At 41.1% G+C, this 13267-nt stretch overlaps 1 protein-coding gene across 4 annotated transcripts in view; it reads right to left on the bottom strand.

The window, feature by feature from the left end:
* ANKRD6 (ankyrin repeat domain 6) overlaps positions 1–7353 on the bottom strand; it is an 81182-nt gene extending 73829 nt beyond the window's left edge. For 2 of the 4 annotated variants that reach the window (XM_063312174.1, XM_063312167.1), the window contains exon 1: positions 7176–7353. The gene's annotated coding sequence lies outside the window, so the exon portion shown is untranslated. The remainder of the gene's footprint in view (positions 1–7175) is intronic. The other 2 variants (XM_063312187.1, XM_063312179.1) reach the window with 1 other exon arrangement.
* Between the last annotated feature and the right edge of the window lie 5914 nt (positions 7354–13267).

Genomic DNA, 13267 nt, shown 5'->3' on the forward strand with positions numbered 1-13267 from the left:
GAGATTTGTAAGCTACAAATGAAGTGGCAGAGGCATACAATTTGTTAGAGGCCTGAAAATGGAGTGGCCATTAATACACAAGAGTGAAAAAACAAGCTAATCTTTACATGACAAACTATGCCACTTGAAAAATTAGCCATGATGGCTGTTGGCAATCACAAGTTTAAATTAAGAAAAAAACTTAATGTTAAAAAAATAGTAATAACAGAATAACCAGAAAAGATCCACACAATGTTGCAATACTATAACTGCTGGAGATGCAAAACAGCACAAAATCTATAAATGACACCTAGATAAATCTGTTTTTCAGGTTTCAGGTATGGATAAAGCCATTCATAGAGACTGAGATGTAATCTGTTTTCGGCATATTCTTTATGAAAATGTTCTTCAGTTAACCTATAAATGATACTTAATACAGCTTTATTTATTTACTGTTAGATTGATATCCTGCCTCCAAAATACCGTTGCCTCAAATTTTATCTCACAATAACACCATGAGGTAGCTGGACTGAAAGACAGCAAGAGTCTTAAAACCACTCACCAAGTATTCATGTCTGAGGGTGGATTTGAACTTGGATCTCCTAACCCAATTTCCTAACCACTGCACCCCTGACTGAGTCTTAGCTGTTGGCTGATCAACCATGTGGTCCTCACTTACCAACCACTTGTTCAGCAATTGTTCAAAGTTACGACAGTGCTGAAAAAGGAGATTTACAATGGGTCGTCAAAGTTGCAGCTGTGAGGTTCCAGCCCACTTCTGACTCCAAAAACGAAACTTATTTGCAGTCAGAAGGGGAAAGCGAAACTGATCAGGAGAGGGTTGAAGAAGCTGAACCAGGAAGTAACTCAGCAGAGCAGGAGAATTTGCAAACGCAGATTGGACAAACTCCGGTGGGGAATTTGAACTCTCCAATCAGCCTGTGAGACAGGAGAGCTGAGAAGCACGTGAATCAGAAAGCAGCTCGATTGGCTGCTGGAGACAAAAGGTGCGGAAAGGATCGACATAAAAGGCAGACGTGCGAAGAGCAAGCTGCCGGAGACAACTGATCCTTCTTGCTCACAGCCATTGCGGAAGAGTTCTTACCTGCATCGGATGCCTTGCCTGTAGCCAGAGTGGAATCAGCACCAGCATCTTCTACCTCTGCAGAATCGTCTTCTGCACAAGCTGCTCCAGTGGATCCTCCACTTGCCATCCCTGCTGAGCACAGCCTTGCGTCTAGTTCCAGACCTCGTCGCCACGTTTCAAAGCAATCCAGATGTGCACCCAGTCTTGCTCCCAGCTCTCAGCCTTGCCTAGGACCTCCAGTCCAGTCGTCTCATTCCAAGCCCACAGCCTTGCCTAGAATCTCCAGTCCAGTCCAGTCCAGTCCAGTTGTGCTTCAAGCTCTCAGCCTTGCCTGGGATCTCCAGTCCAGCCCAGCTTAGCCTCCAGAGCCAAGCCTTGCCCAGAGGTTCCAGTCTAGTCTTGCCTAGCCTCCACGTGTCAGTCTGGTCCTATCTGTGTGCCAGCTCACAGAACCTTGCCTCCAGCTTCTGCCTTGCCACGTGCTCTAGCTTCACCAAGCCTGACAGCTTTGATCAGAGAGTTAGCTGAATTCTGCCTTGTGGTTCTGCCTCAGTCTGATCCTGCAGCCTTGCCTCTTCATTCGTCATTGCCTGGGTGGTCTTGATTGGAATTGCTTTGCTTTTATTCACCAGGACTTTACTACTGTAAATAGTTGTTTTAAATAAAGAGTTTTGATAATAATTCTGTCTGGCCGCCTCATAGTCTGAACAGGACAGCAGCATCCCTGCCACATGATCAAGACTCGGGTGCTTGGCAATCAGCTTGCATTTACGACAGTTGCAGGGTCCTGCGGTCACATGATTGCCATTTGTGACCTTCACAGCCAGCTTCCAACAAGCAAAGTGAATGGAGAAGCCAACAGGAAGCCGCAAGTCATGGATGCATGATGTCCCGCTTAATGACCACATGCAATTCACTTAAAAACCACAGCCAGAACTGATGTCATAAGTCGGTGCAGTCACATGACATTTCACTTAACAATCGTGCTGCCTAGCAATGGAGTTGCTGGCCCCAATTGCAGTTGGTAAGTGAGGACTATATAATAAACCTGATATAAACTTGATATAAACCATATTCCCCTCCCTACATCTCTCAATACAGTTCCTTATAAATATGAGTATCTTTAAATTGGGTGGTTCAGGGATTAAATTAGCTGTTCTTTTATTGAGCACCACCCTGTGTAATTAGTAATTATACTAATAATTTACTAACAGTTAGCCAAAATTATTGTAATAAGCTCTTCACTCCACCAAAACAAGCCTTTCATTTTTTTAAAGATAACAATTAGGGGTGTTTATTTGCTAAAAGAAGGATTTCCACTCTCAGGAACTGAATTATTATTACAATAAACAATCACAGAAATGATTATGCTGACACTAATAATAGCAACAACAACAACATTTAATACATAGTTCAAGATAGTACACAAAACCACTCTGGTACCAGGCTACACTAACATAACAAAAGGCTAAAGAAATTGTGGTTGGATTCATGAATTTCACTAAGCCCTATTTTCCTTCACTATATTTTGCCAAATAATTGACAACTGAATGGATTCACCCAATACACTAAGCCACTGACTGTGATTTACAAATGGCAATAGCTAGATTCACACAACACACTCACTCACTATTTCAGTAGCCTTTTTAAAATGCCTATTGCTTGGCCACTTCAAATCCATTCACTGCAACTACACCTAAGCCATCTTCCTGCAACCACTGCCTCATGATGTCTAAGCTGAGCATGGTGTACTGGGTAATTGTTATCTTTTTTTTTTTTTATCGTATGGCATAGCAGTTCGGTGTTCATGCTGCTTTTTCTTGCTGGGAAATCCTTGTGAGGTTCAGCAGCCAGATGTGCAGACTATTTAGCTGTGACAAGACACGTTGCCCAGGGTGCACCATGAGGAGGCTAGTCTACATTGCACCGAGTTGGGCTGAGAGAGAGTGACTGGCCCAAGGTCACCCAGCCAGCTTTCATGCCTAAGGCAGGACTAGAACTCACAGACTCCTGGTTTCTAGCCCAGAACCTTAACAATAGAGAGCCAGTTTGGTCTAGTGGTTATCGTTGATTAAGCATGTCCTGTTATTTGATTATCTTCCTGTATAGATTGTGATACGTGCAGACTCAGGGGAGTTAGTTCTTCCAGAGTTTCAGTAAAACAATCAGGAGACTCAAATATCCTTTATTGATCAGTAGTAAAAACACTCAAGATGATCACCCATGATGTGAGCAAGTCTCTTTACATTTTCAAGGGATATCAAAAACCTGGATGTTGATTTTTTAATCCATTAAATGGGGCAAAACACTGATAAACATGGCAAAATTGCCAGGCATTATGATTCCTATAGAAAACAAAGAGGTGCAACGCTAACTCATAATTCACTGCTTCCATAGTTATTATAATGCTTCATATTTGTCACATTATATTGGAATTGCATTAACTGTGATAATATTTATTCTACATAACCTTTATAGTTTCTATAATGCTTTTATCAGATAATAGGAAAAAGGATAACAGTGAGCCAATTGCAAACAAAGTAATAACTGTTATTTCACATGTTACCTCTGGCAGTACTAACTATTATGTTTCCTTATCATTTCCAATTTGAGAACTTTGTTGTTTACCCAGCTAGAGAAACAAATCTCAGCAGTTTGGATTTTTAAAATACGGAATTCACAAGAGGTTATTTTGCAATTGGAGTACTGAAATGCACTCATCCGTGCCAATGTTAGCTATAAAAAAGATAACTTTCATCCAAACCTAAAAAAAAACCTTTTGCACTCAGTAGTTATTCTGGTGATATAACTGACACAGTCTTTGAGGTTACAGCACTTAGTGTTTGCAAGCATCCTCTCCTTACATTATTTCAGGAAATAAACTGAAAAGTAGAAAAGACAAGATAGGTGACACCATTTTATCTGACAACCTATGGCTATTTCAAAATGTTTTATGCCTCTTTCTTGCTTATAACAAACATACATGGAGGTTTACCGCCATAAAATAAAAATACACCAAAAATAATAGAAACAAGCAAAAGAGTAAATATCAAAAATATCAATTACAAAGAACCTTGTAGAAACACTAATCAATTTATTATGGAATAAATACAGTCTATTAAGATACATGTGGAAAGCCAGTTTGGTGTAGTGGTTAAGGCACCAGGCTAAAAACAGGGAGACTGTGAGTTCTACTCCCGCCTTAGGCACAAAGCCAGCTGGGTGACCTTGGGCCAGTCCCTCTCTCAGCCCTAGGAAGGAGGCAAGGGCAAACCACTTCTGAAGAACCTTGCCAAGAAAACTGCAGGGACTCATCCAGGCTGCCACTAGGAGTCAACACTGATTTGAAGACACCCCCCCCACACCCATACATTGATAAACATGAAGTAATGTTCTGAATTATGGGAGAGTAAATGCATGGGGGGAAACTATAAATAGTGAGATCAGAGAGAAATTATATGTAGAAAATAATGATTCTCTCGCTGAAATGAATATCACATAAATTGCTAAAACAGGGGAACCTATGCACAGAAAATAATTTTAACTCCCCTCCAAGGACATTGCACAGAGACAATTACAGGCATATGTGGGGAAGCAAATGACAAAATGTTTGTAATGATGAAAGTGACATGATTTACTTACTTGCATCATAACATCATGCAAATGACATGGGTATGTAATGATGGCATGACACATGCACTGTCATTGTGTCTTGCCTCAGATGCCTATGTCTCTAGAAGAAGAAAAAAACCTCTTCACTGTATCAAAAGTCAGAGTGACACAACCAAGTGAACATCCCAGAACAAAGGTATATTATTTGCTTGCAGGCCAAGGACCACACTTGGCCTTTTGAATTATATCCTGGAAGTTTCACTTCAAAGAACAGGAAGGACCAGATTAAAGAAATGGTCAGACCCAGGACAAAATCTTAAATTTGATCTGACTTTAATTTAAACTAAATGAATTAAATACAGCCTGAGATCTCTGGGCATTTAATCATTTTTCCTTCACCCATTAACATAACATTTGGCCATTTTCAGGGGGACTTTGTGAGGACCACACCAAGGCATGTGCGGATCTGAACCTCAGGTTATGGTCTCCATTATAAGAGAAGACAATCATAATCAACTACAGGATCAGGTGATGGGAGGCTAGAAGTAAATGAACAGTAGATCTAATACAGTATCCACTATGTTAGATCAACCACATGATTCCTATAAGGAATTCAATTATTAATCTCAAATTATGTACTTAATTACTTGATACAGTTCCAAATAAATTCCAGGTGTGATCCTGCCCAGAAAACATTACTCAGTGATTAAATCTGGAGGAGACCAAGGCAGCTGACTTTGGCCAGACTGTAGTATGGGTTCCAAAGTATTTAGGTTTCTCTTTCTTCCTCAAGTCCATCTTACCGAAACAACAAAGGATTATGTATTCATTATGTCTTCACTCCAATTTTGCTTCAAAGAAAAGTAATCATATCCATTCCTATATCTGGATCTTTGGAAACACCCTCACGTGAGATCCCATTTTGGGTCCAATTTATGCCAATACGTCAAGTGCTGCCATGCATGCCAACAGCTCTACCAGGTCCTAAGCAGATGGTATTTCTCATGACCTAATAAATTATCCTTCAAACTGGAGATGCAACAGACTCAACCATCTGTCTTTTGGTATCCAGCCTTGCAAAATGTAGAGCTATTCCAAGAAAAAGACACAAAGAAGGAATCTGTGTTCCAGGCACATGAATTCTCTACTCTTCTCTCTTGCAAGAACTGTGTTTATAACACCAAGATCTCATTATGCTTAAAACATGCCCACACACACACACATGTATACATTAATAGAACTGAGTAATACTAGAGTTAAGAACTGTATATAAACTTCCTAATTTCAGAATCAGCAAGTAAATTGGATCTTTTTGACACATATGAGTGCATATATGCCTGTGTATGTATATGCTCAGTTAGCAGCTTCACAGAGCATTTCAACACAATGAAAAATCCACCTATAGCTCAGTCTCTCAACGTATGTAGCCATAATATTTAATCTTCCATTAAAGTGGCTACTGTTCAGGCAGCTTTCCCCAATCTGATACTCCTGAGGTATGCTGGACTACAACCCCTATCCTCACTGGGAGATGTAATCCAACCCATGTGGATGAGGGAGAGTTGGGGAAGACAGGTTTAGGAATGGTGTAATGTGAGACCACTTCAGAAGGCTAAGCAAGGCAGATGACAGGAAGAAAGTTCTAATACTTCATTTAAAAAACAAAATGCTTTAGCAGCAGCCCTGCCTAAGATAGATCAGATGACAGACAGAGGATGTCACTAATTAATGGAGACCAGCAGGGACTCACTAGGCACTCAACATTTCTCCTTTCTTAGGCCCTAGTGAAATGGACAGGAGGAGCCTATCACGAATTGTGCAGCAACTCACGTTCTTCCATGGGGCGAATCCATTGGATAGTGGGTGCTTCCAGATAAGCCTTTCATTGCACAATCAGCCCCCTGGCATTTCATCTGGAGGCCCAGATACTGATCCTCTTGCTGTGCTTCTTTTTCTTACCATGAAAGCTCCATCCAAGAGAAGGTGATGGAACGCTGCACTACCTCTATAGCTGTAGATCGGGGCGTCTGCAGCCTTCCATTTGGAAGCAACGTGTGGCCCAAAGGAAGTGCTGCCGGGAGCGTGCAAGAAGCAAACCACTCATCTCTCTCACCTCAGCGTCGGGTCAGTCTCCCCGGTTTACATTAAGCTCTTATGCAAGTTGCCCACCTCAACTGAGGGAAGCCCTCTGCTTATACTCAAGAGCCTGGTTTGCTCTATTGCTCCCTGTCTAGAACATACTCCAGATTTGATTCTGGGACAGATTAAAGGCCTAGAAGATTCTGGGGTTACAGGTGAGGCAGGAGGAAAGGGCCACCTTTAAAGTAGTCGCACAATCACGACAACCCGGCCAACAGACGGTTATTTCTACTTTGCAGCTGCAAGGAGCCTCCCCGCGCTACCCACGCTTCCGTAGATAGTGCAAGAGGCAGAGTTGAGGCAGAGCCCCCTTTTGCACGCAGCAGAACCCCACTTCTCAGGAAATAAAAAGTCCTACCTTTTCACTTTCCGCCTGGACAGTCTGCCACGCACATCCCACTTCGGCAGTCGCAGAAATAGCGCTGCGCATGCGACTGGTTTGCGTAAAAGGACAGCGGCTGAAGCGGTGCTACAGTACTTCAGTGGCCCTGCTGGAGCGCCCGCTCTGGTTCCCTTTTTGCTCCAGCAAAAAGGAGGATTTGTAAAGTTCCTGCGAAATCTCGCTCCTACTCTCTCCACAGGTAGCTGTGTGTCCAAACACGGCGGATGGGCGTGCTCGTTCGGAAGCCGCTCCCGCAGTGCCACCCAGTGGCCAGGAGTGGAAAATACGACTCAGAAAACAACAAACAGACGGTGTTTGGAACGGACGGGCGGGGGGGGGGATGGGATGGAGGAACAATTTGGTAGTGATATCTGAAACACCGAACAACTTGTTGAGCAACCTTCCTGTCCCTTTCTTGCGAAGCTTGAACTGCTCAAACGCAAATTAAATGTCCAATGATGGAACTGTTGGATGAAAAATACAATGTCATTCTGAGAAAGGAAAAAAAAACACCCAGCTGTGTCCAGAAAGAACCTTTTGCCTTTCCTATACACGTGCATATTACATGTAATGTGTTAAACTACAACACCAAATCTATCATTTGTTTTTGCATTCATTAATGCTTTAAATTAATTTTATTTGAATTATTTATGGGGGGAGAGTTAATGCAGCAGAGATGAAGGGGAGGACTGAACAATACTCTCAGGACTGCAAGAAACGGGAAATAAAGGTTAGTAGAATGTCACCAATCCACAACCCATCAGTGAGAGGATCGTGATAGGTTGTACGCTGACTTCTGAATAGCTGTTCTGGCTTAATTTCTCCTCTGTTCTACCCGTCGATTTGCCTAAACATATTGGCAGTTGACAACCTACAGGAAAATTCTTGCATGTCTACATATGTACTCTTTAGAAAAAGGAAGAATAGAAAATGGAATTCCAAAATTTAAAAATATCCTAAATAATCACTTTCTGAGCACTTTTATGATCTAATATTTTCATGTTGTGCAATATGAAACAGTAATATTCACAATGAAACCTTGAATAACAGTATTCATGAGGTAAACAATGGCAGTATGGTATGCCAAGAAATATGCATTTACTGAGCAATGGATCAGTTCTATTTCCCTGAAGACTGGCAATTGCTCTGAGCACCTCTTCCAAGTACGGTACTATTGTTTTGGCATACAGGAATGAACAAGTGAGAAGTTAGGTGGAAATGAAGTGTGGAGTAGTCCAATAAGGACAGATGTGGAAGGAGGCAAAATATCTTCAGGTGTGCTTTTACAGAAAATGGGCTTTTCTAGAACAGAAACAGGGAAGGGACAGAACTAATGGAGGATATTCTAATCTCAAAGCCACGCATAGCCAAAACCTAGAGGAGCAAATATTTATGGAACACCCATATCTTGGGACAGTCCCATTGCTGTTCTACTCTCCCTAAATGTTTTTTTTTGGTCAAGAGAAAAAACAGATGAGGGTGAAACAGAATGATTAAAGGATGATAATACTGTCCTAATGCCCATGAAATTATGCAGAGAACACTACATAATAAAATCTGTCTGAAAGCAATCTCACACAGTAGATCAAAGATCATGGTTATAGCTGATGTTTGGAAAGACAGCAGCTTTGATGTGTTTTTTTTTTTAAAAAGCTGCATATAATCGAACAGAACAGAACAAACTTTTATTGTCATTCCACTATACACCAAGGTGCACATTAAAATGAAATTTTGTTGCAATGGGCTCACAAAAAGTAATTACCATAATATATAATATATATTCTTTACCATTCCACTCTCCTAATCATTATCCCTACAGCCTCCAAAGCAGATAGAAATACAGTTGGTCAATACACTCTCTATAGTGCCTCTATAGAAAGTAAGGAGGATGGGAGATGGATGATGTGCTTTCCTCATCCAGCGCAGAAAATGCAAACGCTGCTGTGCCCGTTCTACCAAGGATGCGGTATTAAGAGACCAAGTCAAACTACTGTAAATATTTTGTAAAGTAACATTTTTACATTGATATTGTGAGATGTGTTTTCGTTTCCCTCATCACTGACAAATGCCAGGAAGAGTGACAAGCAACAGAAGGATCTGTACCTCTGTTTAAGTGAATCATAATCATGGGTCAAAGGCCAGTTCTGAAGAAAATAATAATAGAAGAGAGTATCTGTAGCTCAGGGTTGAACTGTGGGGTCCGTGGTGCTCTCTGAGCTTGGTTGCTTGCTTGCTGACATTTCATTACCCAGCTAGGCAACACCATCAGTATGTATATCAGTAATGAAACGTCTGCAAGCAAACAACCAAGCTCAGAGAGCATGCAGAATTCCACAGAAAGGAATAACGCATTTATCCACTGCACAATATAGCAGGTAAAAAAATTAATGAACCTAGAAAAGATACCAAGTTTCCACCTTTAACTGTGGATTAGGGACTGTCCAGCCAATTACCAGATTTGCGAGACAAAATAATAGACCCAAAGGAATTCCATCATATTTAAGAAGCCTAACTAAGCAGGATTGAAGTTGAAAGCACCAAGGGTTTTATTATAATTACAAATGGGAAAGGAGAGTTAATACAGCTGAGAGATGAATCAGAGGACTTAGAAATACTTCCTCCCACAGACAGGCTTTGGATTCAGTCCCATGACTGGAAGAAACAGGAAAGAAGAGAGCGCAAAATATTCCCCAGGCCAACTGTAACTGAAATTACCTAAGTCTATTGATTCAACCAAAGCCCCTACTTTTATTAAACATTATGATTTAATACATCAGCATATAGCTTTACAGAACTTGAAGTGGTTTACAATTGCCCATTACAATACAAGCAGTAAATTAAAATGATTAAAATGTCTCATTCAATTTAAAAAGTGGAGGCAAAAAGGAAAATTGAAACCCAAACCAGTCATCATTTGTCCAAAGGTAGCCCACGGTACATATGAGAGCTCCCTTTCTGAAGGAGGCTGTGTTTATTTAAGAGACTACTAGCAATACTTTTGTTGAAAGTAACAGAACCATAAAATAGGAAGAGCACAAGTCCTGAATTGCCCATCAGGCTTTAGCACTGTTTATGCATACATGATGTAAAGGTAAAGGTAAAGGTTTCCCTTGACGTAAAGTCCAGTCGTGTCCGACTCTAGGGGGCGGTGCTCATCTCCGTTTCTAAGCCTTAGAGCCGGCGTTGTCCATAGGACACTTCCGGGTCATGTGGCCAGCATGACGACTCGGAACGCCGTTACCTTCCCGCCGAAGCGGTACCTATTGATCTACTCACATTTGCATGTTTTCGAACTGCTAGGTGAGCAGGAGCTGGGACGAGCAACGGGAGCTCACCCCGCCGCGCGGTTTCGAACCACCGACCTTCCGATCGACAGCCATAGGGACCCAATCAAGTCAAAAAGGGCAAGTGTCAATATTTTTCCTGACATATATCATATCTTTTTGATGGAAATTGCTTTTCTCCCTTCTGTCAGAAGTGAGGAAGAATAGAAGAGACCTTTTGAAGATTCAGAAATCAGTCAATGCAAGCATTCTCTTGATGAGGTGTATCCTCAAAACCGGTCACCTCCTTTTTTGTCCTCTATTTTTGTTGTGAAAAAGATGAAAATGAATACACATGTAGCTCTCAGGATATACTGATTTTCATTTTCAGTCCAGCCTTGATATGCCTGCACTGGCATGCTGAATTGCAATAATTCTGTTGCTTCTTCACATACTTTTCTTTGACCTACCCAAAGGACTTCAACTAGCAATTAAAAGGAATATCCATGCAGTACACAAGCTTATTTACTAGTTTGTATACACTCTGTACATTCTACATTATGCATGTTGAAATATAGAGCTAAAATGGACAATGCAGTTTTGAAGACATTTATCCAAATTTAAATACAAAATGTATTACTTTTTCTAAACCATTTAGTAATAAACCGTATGTGATATACAAAATATGATAAAACTATAAATACTATATATTTGTGATACACAAAACAAGATACAATATAAATACTAGCATAACCATTTAGGAAAAACAATTAGGAATGCAAATATCTATATAATAAACATTAATAAAATATTTATGGAATGCAACTTTCCATACCAGAAGGTCTAAGCAGAGAGTTGAGTCTTTAATAGACATCAAAAACACAGTACAGGGAAGCTTCACTATGATAGGATTATAGTAGCGAGACATATTTGCATAACATAGGCATCGACATTGGCCTATTAGGTAAGTTTATAACAAACTGTATACACTAAAGAATTTATTAAGGATATATTATTTCAATTAATATCTCACCATAGGCATCTGCAAGCCAGTTTGGTATAATGGTTGAGGCAGCAGGCTAGACCGTGAGTTCTAGTCCAGCCTTGGGCACGGAACCAGCTGGGTGACCTTGAGCCAGACACTCTCACTCAGCCCAAGGAAGCAGGCAATGGCAAACCACTTCCGAAATACTGCCAAGAAAACAGCAGGGACTTGTCCAGGCAGTTGCCAGGAGTCAACACTGACTTGAAGGTGTGCGCATGCACACAGGTATCTGCAGGTAACTACAATGATGCAGAAATTACATGTTTCGTCACACACACACCCAAAGATGCCAAGTTGACTTGCCTCTTCTGGCCATATACCACTCAAGACAAGTAACAGCAATATTAACTCAGAGACTGAATAAATATTTTTGGATTGGAGGGAGGAATAATATATTAATAGTAATAGTATCCTATCTTTAATATCAAGATACAAAGAAACTGGGTATGCATAAAAGTGGAAACGGGTGTTAATTACGGATGCCAATTCTAGATAGATAGTGACAGAGGTATTAACTGAATGAGAGCAGAAGTTAACCATCAAATTCTTCAGGTTTACCTTTGAGATACCTACAACAAGCTGAGTGTGTCCAGGTGGCTTAGCCTCCAAAGGCGTAAGGCCATCATAGGTGCCAAGACATGCATTTCAGCCATGTCTGAGTTCTGTTTCCTTGCTAAGTCACATATATTGTTATGGACAATATAATGTTGAATGGACAATTGTATTTGGATCTTTACTCAGAAGTAAAAGTTCGCCCCCCCCCATTTACCATTAAATACACAAAGCACAGCAAATGAAATTTTCTCAGAGATCAGTTAACATGAAAGACACGCCTTACAGCTCAGCAATATATTTGATAATGTAATATACATATTAGTAAACATACACTGAAACATATACTGAAACTCAAAATGGTACTACAGAGACATTTTAGGAATCTGAACAAGGCTTCTAATTAACTTTGATAAATTATTTTTTCTTTCTGCCCCAGCTTAATGTTGGAAAGAAATTGTGAAAAGGAAGTTGGGATTGTCTGTCGGTCTGTCCCTCAGCAGGAGAACCATCCAAGTTCCTAACAGGACCACATTTCAGGGAGGGAGAGAAGGCGGGAAAAGGCGGAGTTCAAGAACGAGCCGGAGCAGGCCGGGAGCTGTGGAGGGAAAAAAAAATTCCCAACGCATCCCCGTGGGAGAGGCAGCTGGTCAGCTTCCTATTCTATCCCAGTCATGTGATTCAGATCAGAGTATTAGCAGCCCGTCCGTGTTTCCCAGGGCACAGACACAACACAGCGGGAGACTATGAACGGAAGCGAACACCAAACCTCACACCCTATGTAAAGTAGCCCTTTAAAAGTCAGAGCCCTGGATAGACTGATTCTATGCAACCCTGGCATTTGTAGTACGATTCCAAGCATGCTCACTCGCTGACGAGTAAGGCTTACTATTAAGGCTTCACCCACACCGTTGCGTACTGCAAATGCTGGATCTTACTCTTCCTCTGGTCGCGACTATTTACCTGTAATAAAGGATACACTCTGTAAATGCTCCTGTTTCAAATACAAGAGGCTCATCCATACCTTGCCTTTTATTAAACAGCCATGCAATTTGTCCTTTCCTAATGCTTCAGCTCGAGAGAAAAGCCCCGACTGAGAAAAGTCCTCCTCCAGTGAATCTGTTCACCCGTCTTTGAGCATAAGCAGAGTTCTCTCTCTTCACCCACGGCTAACCATTATAAAACTACGAACTGCATGCGCATATTTG

This window comes from Candoia aspera, chromosome 1 (assembly GCF_035149785.1).
Source record: "Candoia aspera isolate rCanAsp1 chromosome 1, rCanAsp1.hap2, whole genome shotgun sequence".
Lineage (NCBI taxonomy): Eukaryota > Metazoa > Chordata > Lepidosauria > Squamata > Boidae > Candoia > Candoia aspera.